The sequence below is a fragment of the Aptenodytes forsteri genome, unplaced genomic scaffold, assembly GCF_000699145.1.
Source record: "Aptenodytes forsteri isolate BGI_AS27 unplaced genomic scaffold, ASM69914v1 Scaffold66, whole genome shotgun sequence".
Lineage (NCBI taxonomy): Eukaryota > Metazoa > Chordata > Aves > Sphenisciformes > Spheniscidae > Aptenodytes > Aptenodytes forsteri.
Window position 1 is genome coordinate 1,466,459 of NW_008795131.1, and position 12,436 is coordinate 1,478,894.

Here is a 12,436-nt window from a genome sequence, read left to right on the forward strand (position 1 = left end):
ACTCCCATCACAGGCTGGTGAACATTTATTATTAAATGAACAACTGGCTCCATGGTATAAGGTTGCTCCAACAATTTAAGGTTACAAAAGTACAAATATTGGTTTGATGAATTGCTGATGCCCTAACTTGTGCTACCTCACCAGCTTCGTATGCAGTCTTCATAAATATGTGGAAGATGACTAACTGGATTTTATATATATGTATGTCTGTTACACCTTCAAAACTTTAGTGAGGAATAAAGACAGTAATACTGGATCTTATCAAAGCTCCTTTAGCCCAATATACTGCAGCTGACGATGCCCAGCAGCAGGCATTTAGGGAGCACATACCAGTTACTTTCCCAACAAACTCTCCAGCCTTCTAGTGGCTCCCTGAGACACAGCTTGTGGCTCAGGGATTCCTTGAGTCAGAGCCTTTCTGTTTAAGATTTCTTAATGGCTTTCTTTTCCATTGGTTTGTCCAGCTGTTTTCCGAACTAGTATAAACTCTCAGCATTCACAACTTTGTTGCAAGGAATTCTACAGTTTAGTGGCACTTCTCATGAGAAACCACCAGTTTTTGTTCGCTCTGGACCCGCTACCTTCCTTTGATACCTCTAGTTTTCACATTGCAACAGACCAAACAACTATTTCATATTCTTTTTTTCCCCATTGCACATGTGATTCTGTAGACTTCTATCATATCCCTTCAGCTGTATCTTTCTATGCTGAAGAATCCTAGTCTACTTGGCTGTTCCTTGTCAACCACTTCCAAACCTTCTCTAGTTCTGTGATACCCATTCTGAGGCATAGGGAGCCAGAAACATACACCAAATTCTGCAAAAGTATCAATAAATACTCATCCTGTTCTTACTCTCTTCCCTGACATGCTGACCACTGTCAGGTAGATCTGAAGAATCTGGGGATGCAGAGGGGATCAGGAGAGCAACCACTTGAAAATCACACACAAATATAGGCCAACAACTGCATGATTCAAGGTCCTTTCTAGTTTCTCTCTGTCAAGCTATGTCTTCTCCTTATTTTCTCAATATTCAGTCAAACCCGCAAGTTGATCATTAACCCAGGTTGATGTTCAATCCACACTCACTTTGTATGATGCTATAAAGGCTGTTTCTCCATTCACAAGAACTTTAGCGTACAGATTGTTAGGTTTGTGTTAGGACTGTTGGTCTTGAAGTCTTCATTGATATAAAAATCTTTCACAACCAACAGCAATGAGAGGTCCTGACCGTCTCTCCAGATTCTGTGCTAGACGTGGGAAGATGAGGGGGAGGAGCGCGGCACGGCGCACAAGCATGAACATCCTTCATCCATCCAGCAAATGTTAACTCAAACCCCATATCTCATAACCTACAAGTTTTACACAATACATATGAAAACATTCAGTCTAACGGCCTTCCTACTGAGAACTGCAAGTATGATCATGTTTGTAGCACCAAAATAATAATAATAATAATAATAATAATAATAATAATAATAATAATAATAATAATAATAATAATAATAATAATAATAATAATAATAATAATAATAATAATAATAATAATAATAATAATAATAATAATAATAATAATAATAATAATAATAATAATAATAATAATAATAATAATAATAATAATAATAATAATAATAATAATAATAATAATAATAATAATAATAATAATAATAATAATAATAATAATAATAATAATAATAATAATAATAATAATAATAATAATAATAATAATAATAATAATAATAATAATAATAATAATAATAATAATAATAATAATAATAATAATAATAATAATAATAATAATAAAAAAAAAAGTGAAACAAAGAAAAGCTGCCAACAGAGGAAGGCAACAGAAACAGCATTAGAGGTTATAATTGTGTTCAATAAGAGAGGTGGGAAGTGAAGAGAGGGAAAAAAGAAAAAATGAAGTTATCAGTGGTGGGGGTGCATTCTTCTTCCTCCCCGAGGGAACTGACACAACAGCAGGAAGAGATAAGGGCAGTAACAGGAGAGGAAAATACATGGTTACATATTGGCAATTACAAGGTAGGGAGGGAACTAAAGGATGGGGATTCTGCATAGGATCTCATTTCTTTCAAGACAAAATCAACACTGTAGTACAACAACACATAAAATGATATCAAAGTACAATATTCCTTCCATCTAAGCCTCCTTTTCTTGTTACAGACATTTACATGTGCCTGCACGCTCTCCTAATTTGACCTCTCTACATGCCCTGCAGACCCCATCTTATCTCCCAGTCTCCTATAGTATGAGCTTGTTTACACTCTCTGCCATATTGAGGGGGGAGGGAGTTTTGCCAATATTTGCCTGTAGAATTTCCACCAATATTCTGCTCATCTCTCCCTGTCTTACTACCTTAATTCTGCAATTGTGGATGTAAATACTTGACTTCAACTCTTATTTCTCTGCAGGCAACCTTATGACCTTTCGTCTAAAAGCATCTGCCTCTCTCTTCAGCATCTGCTCACATATATCCAGCAGACACAGATTATTCTTCATCAATCTATTTCTTGGTCAGTGAGGGCAATGCCAGCTTCCTGCTGTAACCTCTCCAAGTTCCATAGTTCAGATTATGTTTAAATACGGCAGTCTTTTCACATAAAATTGTAACTCTGTGTGTAGACTGTAAACAATCACATCCGGGCTTTCCTCACTGCTGTATCCTTCCTTTAGTCACCACAAACTTCGTCTAGCTCCACTCAAATCCAGGCAGAATCCTCCTTTAAAGTTCCTCGCTATTAACTCTCTCTGCCTCTCCAATCCTTCCACTGGTTCCCTCTTCTCTGCTAGAACAGAGGCTGCTCATCTTCATTTTCAGCACCCTTGACCAAGTACGACAGAAGAAATCAACTTCCAACTCTGCTCAGTCAATGACAGCAAGATTCTATTTTTTAGACAAGTATTTTCATACCTTTTCATGTTATTCTGCAAATTTCAGAGGTTTCTTATATAAACATTTATAAGAACTGTTACAGACTTTGGAATTCTGCCTTAAATGTCTCACAAAGATAAAGTTAGGTCATGAATACTTTCACACAACTGCCAACCAGGCTGGCAAATTGTCTGTCTCGCTGAATGCTGACAATTAGAAGGGGCAGAAAGAAATATTTCTTGTTTTGTACTTCAGAACCCAGTCTGTTCTGCTGTATGTCCCACTTCACTGACATTCCCAGACTGTGGTAAAACATAAGGGATGGGGAAACCCAGCAGTGTCAAACAGATAATATTTAAAAAAAAAAAAAAATTACAGGAGAAGTAGGAGCAAAGAGTCAAAGAAGAAACTGTTATGTCTGAAGATACCTAGCTGAGAAAAAGCAGTGACAAGAGAGTAACAGTTTCAGGAACTGTGAAGAGATACTCGGCCCTGTGTTAATTTGACCTTCTCGGGCAAGGAAATGATTTAACAACGTTTATTTCTAAAGGTATGACAATATTTTTCTCTTTGGCCAGCTCAAACTACTGAACAGGTCTGATTCAGTCTTCCCCTTAAAAGCTACTGTTCGCACTTACATTTGTCATATGTAGAGAATTTTGAGTAAGTTACAAATCATTTGGAACTGGGTATTATAATGGCAACAGTCATAGCACAATTTCAGATTTGGTTTCTATGAGGCAATACTAATTTGAACAATCTCTCTTCATCGCCAGATCTCAAAATGCTTCAGAAAGAAGCAGAAGTACGTGCTATCTTCAGTATACACATGGGAAAATGAGTCACAGAAAGGTTAAGAAATCTATCAAAGACTACCCAGGAAATAGTCAATGACTGAATCGGAAATAAGACTCAAGTCTTGCAGCACTTTAAGCAGCCAAAAGCTAGCGCTGCCTGAGAAAATCTGTTCTTCACTCGGGAAAATACAGCGGGTTAAGATCTGTGACTATTTTTAGCAGGTCAGTTCCCCAAAACCGTTCAATGCATGGCCACGCAAATGTTTACGCCAGCAGAAGGGAAGGGGTCAAGAGGCCAGAAGGACAGCGGAGTCACCTACTCGCTGTTTGTGGAACCACGGCCCTGCTTGCTGGAATACCCTGTCTCCTACTCTTACCTTCACCTTCAGGGATTAAAGACCAGTCTCATGGGTAGACTCAGTTTTTCTTCACATATACAAAACAAGCTAACACTTTTGCATTTAGAGTAATTTTCATGCCTTCTTGAAGTACTTAACCAACATTTGCTAATTACATTTCACATCCTTTTGGGAATTTTCCTCATCTTGTTTTTGAGCAAACTAAGTGTGATATAAAGAGTGCAAAAAATTAGATTACAGTCATATAAAGCTTAAACTGAGTCGAGGGATTTTGTTTTTAAATCAGCAGCCTTAGTAAATTGAGCTCTGATGTAACTAACCTATGGCAGAACAAGGAAGGCTCTGCCTTATGCAGGGGATCTACAATGAATCACATTGTAGATGTGATTAATTCAGGGATATTTATTGAAAGTTTACTCTGGTGAGAAAATGAAGAGGAAGGGACTGTTTCAGCAGTGGTTAGAAAACCTTTATCCAAAGCATGATAACAATACTTGTGAATAATTCTTCCTGAGATTTCACTTTATAAAAACGTAACGAAACAATCTCATGGAAAAAAACAAAACAAAGCAGGCCATATTTAAGGACCAACCTATTAAACCACAATAACTAGATTTCATGAATTAAAGACCTGTGTCTGTACCTTCAAGACACAACGCTCTAACTGACATACAATAACACAAAATTACAAGTTGAGATTCACGTAAGTAAAATCCTTCAAGTATATTGCTAGATTTGCAAAACAAATCTTCCTAGTGGTATTGTTATTCTGTCAGATAATCATAAATCTGTTCAAACACTCAAGCAAAAACATAAAATTTGCATCTTGGGGATATGCCACACAAAAAAATACTAGCATGTACATTTCTGACAGATTTCTAAAAATAGCTTAATGGGTCCAACCTCCATATAAAAAGTTACTTTATTCAAACTAATAGACACAGTAAAAGGCTAAGTATTACTTACCATCTAAAGCTCCAATGCTCAGAAAATTAACGGTACTGCTACAAGCTAGGACTGACTTAGCAGTCTAAAAGTCTTAACTAAAAAAGTACTAGACACTTCAAGAGCAGTTATTCACCCTTCAGTCACTGCCTTAATGTCCAATTATCAGCATAGTCATATGACAGTTATTCAGAAAAACAACAATGAAAAAATTTAGTGATAAAGAATTTTGGGTTCAAACTGATCTATGTTAACCCTCCAAGTCTAATTATACAAAGTTCTGCAAAGTATTGTGGAATGGGATGGTGAGAAAATTAGCTACAGGATCATTAGATAGGACAATCCTAAAAGATACGGGGTTTTCATTCAAGAACCTACCAGAAGGTTGACGCCCAAGCAGATTTAAGATAATTTTGTGCTTTAAAACAAGAACTGAAGGAAACGTATTCCAGCTACAATATCCAAGCTTACAGGTGTGCTTGTAAGTATGAAAATCTGTTGGGCATACTCCCCAAAAGATGAAAGATTCTTTGCATGCTACAAGCAAAAAATGTTAATAGGTCAACACTGAAATTAAAGACAATTTAAGCAACGGCTATTTAAACACATTCCAGAACACCGCGCTTCCCGTTTTTGCAGAACGGAGACATCATCCTCAAAGCTCAGGACCTCTTCCACAGTTTCTTTAATCTTTTTCCACTCAGTCTTATGCTGCAGAACACTCTTGTAGAGAAGCTTGTAGTGAAAGCATATGGGCATATGCTATTAGAATGAATAGAAACAACGAACATATTTTCTCCAAGTTGAGAACAACTAACTGCTGAATTTTCCATGACAATTCTACATGTGCAAATGCCTTTTCTTCTTCTGTGACAGACATTTGAAATATACCATAAATTCCTGAGAACTTTAATCTCACGTAGTTGCACTCCCTCTACTCACGAGGTTATTGACATAAAAATTGTTTTTTCTATCCCTGCTAGAAATACAGTAAAAAAAAAAAATCAACATCTATAAGGCTGTGTTTTACTAGCAACACTAAATAACATTCTCTCCATTAATTATTAACGTGATATGAATCAAGCCATAAATACAGCAATGAGGGTATTTGAAAAAAGATGCTAAGAAAAGCCCAAACATCTGAATTTGACCCTTCTCACACCCTGAAATTTCCACTAGCATACAATACTGTCTCATTTCTGAATGTCCAAAGCATTAACTCACAATTATGCTATACAGTGTCTGACTCACATTCTACATGACATGGAAGCATGGTATACTTTAATTTAGCCAATTACAGAAGTGACAGGAGTCAAAGAGCATTACAGCAGTCAATTCAAGATGTCACATTTACTCTATACTAGCATGACTTTTCCATCTGCATCAAGATAGCTAAAAAATTAAAATAGGATTTTATATTTCAAATTTTAATAGAAAAAGATTTTCCATTATGAGACTATCAACTCCTTAAAGTACTTAAGTAATAGCTTTTGGAACATTAAATATTAAATAAGTATTAAAAGAGCACTTAAAAAATATTTTTGTTGCCATTCCAAAAGGTTAATAATGGTTGCATACTTGCATATGCAATTTACAACCAAAATGTTGCCAAATCTCAGGATTACATTGTTATACTTCATCTTTAAATAACCGTTTCTCTCTCCTGCTAGGTAACTACACATACAAATAGAATTTGTGCTCTACCAAAATGGGGTCGATCAAATTCAGCTGACAAGATACTCTTCTCCAGGAAATTCTATTTTAATCTCTCCTGTAATTTACGAGCTTAAAGAAAAGTTGCTAATGCATGATATCAACATCCAGGCTATACACAACTTTGCCGTATTATACAGGGGATCATAACAGCTAAAACTAAGACTGTGTTAACATCTTGGGAAGTTTCTAATCAGCTACCCACTTGCCTCACAAAAAAAAGGGGTGCCGAGTACATACATTTCAAATAAAAGTACATATTTTCAGCATCCACTCACCAGTTAACACACTAACACACCAGGGTAACAGAGAATCCCTGAGGGAGGAAACCTCCTCTTCTGAGTTTTATCGAGGAATAGCACCTACTAATTGTGAAGGAGTCTATCCAGCTCTCTTCTGCCAAGGAGGGTCACAGTAACACCAGAACTGTCCAGAAGAGGTAGGAGGAAGTCCTCCATTCAGAAATGGAAATGAAGAATGTAGACATTTCCTTGACTAAAAGCACCACTGAGCAATGATTTAAACCAAAGAAGGGTACAAACCTTAGAAAGGTTTTTTTGGTTTTAGAAGTATATCATAGAAAAGTAGACAGTTTGTATTCTAAAGACATCTAAAACATATTTTGGTTTTCCTAGCAACACCAGATTCTCATTCCTAGTTGTCCCAAGATAGCAAATAGCATGCAGTTAATGTACACCACAGAAAATTTTCATAAGCCAAAGACCAGAAACCAAAGCTACAGAATTGAATGTCCAAAGCAAACCCTACAAAGTCCAAACAGTGCGCAGATAAGGTCTCTCATTCACAAGGGGAAACAGCTTTTTTCCCCCGAGATAACTGCAGCAGTTCCCAAACCCCAGACATCCACCTTACCCCTTTTGAAGGACCCCATCCCTGCCACAGGGGTGATTCAACCTGTCATGAAACACCAACTGAAGTATTCAAACTTCACCCACAAAACTATAAGGTGAAACAGAAACCAACCCAAGCATCTTCCAATGTACTAGTTTGTAGCGTGCAAGAGGTTCAAGAGATGCTATGCAAACAGCGGTGATAAGAACTACGACAACCTTCCTCGGGAAGTCATCCTCACTCATGAGTCAGTGCCCAACAACTCACTGAGGTTTACTCGAATTCACCTATTTCCTCCGATTTCACCTAAGATTTAGAAATGACCATCATGATCTCAAACCTCACATATATCATACACTATGCATAAAATATTCTTTCAAAACAGCAATTTTTGCTTCTCCATCTTGGACTGAAAGCATAGGCACTTTAAAAACAGCTACTGTACGTGAATTTATTCCTCCACTGTTAATCCATCTGCAGGTAAAACTGCTTTAGACATCATTTAACATGCCAGAAATTATGTGGTCACAGTTTTACGTTTCCAGCCTCTCCCTGTAGTTCATTCATTATCAAAAGCATATCTGTAGCGGCAGCTTTTTAAAGCAGCTTTGGTTTGGCAAAGGAAATATAACTTGACTAATCATACTGACTAAACCCATAGCTCCACAAACTACAATGTATTCTAAGAGAAACCACATACTGTAAAGAGGGGTTCAGGACAAACGAAGTATCAGCCTCATCACTCTCCTCAGTTGACTGGGTTCGGATAAAATCAAGTCTGGGTTTTAGCTAAAAATACAATAAGGTTAAAATAAGAGATTTTTTTTTTACTGCACACAAAAGCAATGCCTAGGTCTATTCAGATAGTCCACAGGAAATGCACCAAGGCCTTCTGGAAACAAAGTTTATTGTTACTACATTTATGATTAAGTTTGAGATGTTCTACTTGACAGGGAATGCAACAATATATAAAAATGTAACTCCAGTTGAGACTCACACACAGCCTCTAGGTCACAGAAAAAGGCAAAGAATGGAAAGCATCCTGAACTACGAATGGTATAAGTAAATCTTTATATCTGTGGAAAAAAAACCAGCCAGAACTTCAAGGTTCTATGTATGCATAAGTCTGATCTTTGAGACCATAGTGAAACATCAGCACCTATAGAAATAATGGCTATAATGGAACAAGTAAGTGACCACATTTATTAAGAAAGGTTTTGGGAATAACATTCCAAGAAAGCTAAACCATGAAATTACACTGATTATACGGGAGAATTCCCACCTTTCAGACACCCCTTGTCTGTCAATACAGCATTTCAGGTAGCATAAAAACAGGAACAAGAGTTGAAGAATATGAACCTGAAACAAAACTCTACAGTGGATAACCAAGTATATACAATTTTTTTCGATTTAAACTAATTCCTCTTCTTTTTTCTCCCCCAAAACTACTATTAATGAGGTGAAGAGTACAGCTAAACTGTAATAATATATCTACCTAGTTTGCTGAACAGCACTTGAAGTTGTAATGAACTTACATAGGCTTAACTTTCTAACATTGACAAACAGGACAGGAATCAGTAGGTTTCCTAGTTGATTTATATTCACGTTTGTTAGACATCTTCCTTGAAACATGAATGTATTTTAATCCATTTAGGAGAGCATCCGCTTTTCAAAGCAGCCCCAGGTTCTGCCCAGGACCCCACCAGTAACAGCCCAGCAGACGTTTCACGTGGAGAGCGTGGCCTGTGCCCTGCAGCCAGGGAACGCTACTGGGGCTGTTTTCAACTCTCGACGGGACAAGCGTGCCTCTGACTTTATGAAGACTACAAAGAGAATTAACCAAATGCACTTTCCCTGCAGCACAGCATAAGGCACAACTGAATGTATGGCACGAGAGGAGCTATTAAAGGAGACATCATACTAGTTTAAGTATATTTTATACTTTACCTCATCCTTTTTCATTTATAGGTGTTCTTTCCCTCGCTATCTTTGTGAATGTATTTTCATTTTTAGTTTTACCCAAGACTAGTCGCTCAACATGGACAGAATTTTTAAGTCCTGGTCAACAGTTTGTCCAGGTACTCTGTCTGCATAAAAATTTCATTTCTGAATTTTTTTACTGCTGAGAGTTATGAACAATAGGATTTTTCAGAGATGGCTGATGCATCTTTGTATCAATACAGTGTCTTAATTTTGCAGTACCCTTTGTAATCATAAGCAGGTGAAGTCACTGACTTCAAAACCACATAGACCAACATCCTCCTTAAGCCTCAAGAAAAAAAATGCATATCAAATCAGTCTGGGAGTGGCAACATTACATGAGTGGTTTAGACATGAAGCCATTCAAGGACATGGAAATCTCTCTTAGGATACTGGGAGGAAACATAGATGCAAGGTAAGATTGAGCTTTCCGTATGCACACCAACTCACAAAACTTAAGCCCCAGCAGGCCCAGACTGTGGTAGTCATTTAACAGATGGTGGATAAACACTGAACTAGCACGGAAGAGGAAAGGAACATCACAAAACATGATTACTAGATGGAGAATCATTGAAGGAGGGAGAAACTAAAATGGAAGATATATTCAGCACATTCCTGGGTATTTGCATAATTTAGAAATAGCACAAAGTAAATATTTACAGACGGCAGTCCTGCATAGGTCAGAATTTTTATCTGGAACATTTACAATAGAGAGACAAGGTAACACATTGTTAACAGCTTGTCATCTGAAACACTGATTCAGATTTGACTAAAGAACACAAATGACTTGAAGAGTTCAAGACTGGCATCCAGGAAACGTTTGTTTGCATTATGAAACTACTGTCTGGTTACTAGTCTGTTCTCAAGATTGTACTGTGTTGCAGTGCACCTGCATGAGGCATAGATCCCTTCCAGCTTAAACAATTGTTAAAATCTTAAATTTAAGTAGCTACGCACATTAGAACTCCGAATAATATTTTTGATCATGCAAGAAAACCTTCATTAAAACCATTTTCGAGGCAAGTGTAAAAGAAGAGGAATAAAACACTTCACCGCAACTTTGTCTGACAGCTTTGAAAGAGTAAGTTAAATGCCAGTATTAGGAACATAATACGGAAAAAAAGAAAATCTTTCTCTCTACTACAGAAGACTTTTTCAGTTACTTTTATGCATTTAACAGTAGTTGAAGTAAAGTCAGGTTCCCTTCCCTGTGAGCATCTCTCACTCATGCTGTAACTGAAAAATGAAATAACTTAGAAGATGCAGATAGAGAACCACAAGAACTGTGGAAGGGGACTAGAGGGGGGAAACCGAAAGGAAGCTTTAGAGTCTGTCCCTACTTTTACCACAGTTTTTGAGAGAGTTTTCTAGATCCCTTTAGATCACAATGAAAAACACATATGCCCAGAAAGAGCAACTAAAATGAGTGCTGTAGGAGATAAAGTGTATTTAAAATAAATCATCAGCAGCACAATGTAGAAAAGTTAATATCCTCCGATTTTGTGCATGTAACTTCAATCTGGAGAGTTACTTCTGTTGATTCATACAATAACCAACAAGCCAGAGAGAAGTAACACTTGTGGAAGCAAACGCTTGTAATATCCTCTCCACACGTTAAAAAAATGTGCATTATAACTCTTAGAAAGAAGATTCCAAAATGCTGCTCCTTCCTATGTTTCAGTAACAAGTTTAGGTACTTTAGTGACCAATATCAAACAGTACATTTCAAATAGGTAAGTTATACTGCACATAAAGCACAACAGAACATTTTTCCTTAGCAGGCTATATTATATCGCGTAGAAAAGCGATGTCAAGAAAAAATTAACCATGCTTTCGCAAAAAGGGTCACTGTAGTTGGCTTGTTTCCTCTGAACTTTTGAATCCTTGGGATAAGCGCGAAGGTCTTTCATCCCCCCCAACACAAGACATTAGATTTCAGCTAACTAGAAATCCACTTAAAATGTTACATACTTCCTTTCCAAATGTCAAGGTTGTTTAGTTAATCAGGAATAACAACATTGTGCAGAATACAATTCCAGTGCAAAATTGCAACAGATCTGCACGGTCCTCATGTGCAGTGACACAATGCTATGTGTACACTTATTCAGGTGCTTACGCTGTGCCCATGGCCATCCTACTTACCACAATAGTAAAGTTTTTTTAAAATAACACCGTTTTTTAATTCCCCTCAAATCACACTGCGTAGGATAAAAATCCCTACCTGAGCTCTAGGAGTTCATAACCATAGTGCTATACCTAAAAATACTGCATAATACAAGAATGCTGCCACAAAACCAAATCTTCAGAACTAGACATCCCCTTCTCATTGTAATAAGTTGTTCTTTTTTTATTATTCTTAGGTTATACCAATATTTACAGTCATGAAAAGGTAATATGCTTGTTAAGGCCGTATCTGTGAAACAAGAAGAAACGGGTTTTGGACAACAATAGACTGTTCAGACTACCTACTTGCTTACTTGAGCCTGTGTAACACTAACAGCACATGCGTCCATCTAGAATCTTGCCTAACTGCAACCGACTTGATACCCACAGGTTTTTTTAAGTAGAGAAAAATCAGTACGTACAAAGTTCTTTACCATCAAGTCAGAATAATTCTAGAAAAAGCCACTTCCATTGTGCCCTCCAGCAGCCCAGAGATGACAGAAGCTGGGGATGTTTACAGGTCCTACATGAATAATTCAGCGTCAGCATCAGCAACAACTCCCCACCACTGACAACCTCAACGTGGGGCTGGAGCAGGCGGCCGCGATGCACCTCCAACAAGCGAGCTCTGAAAGCAGGACATCTTCAGAAACTAACGCACTCCTGGCCGAGCGTCCAAGTGGCAGATTTTGAAGAACTAGCCTTTTTTTTTTTAATTTTTTTTTTTTTTAAATTT

The 12,436-nt window shown here is 37.2% G+C and overlaps 1 protein-coding gene across 2 annotated transcripts in view; it reads right to left on the reverse strand.

Moving 5' to 3' along the window:
- NCOR1 (nuclear receptor corepressor 1) overlaps positions 1 to 12,250 on the reverse strand; it is a 76,610-nt gene extending 64,360 nt beyond the window's left edge. Inside the window, exon 1 of one of the 2 annotated variants that reach the window (XM_019471797.1) lies at positions 12,135 to 12,250. The gene's annotated coding sequence lies outside the window, so the exon portion shown is untranslated. Of the gene's footprint in view, positions 1 to 12,122 lie in introns of both variants that reach the window. The other variant, XM_009278175.2, reaches the window with a different exon arrangement.
- Between the last annotated feature and the right edge of the window lie 186 nt (positions 12,251 to 12,436).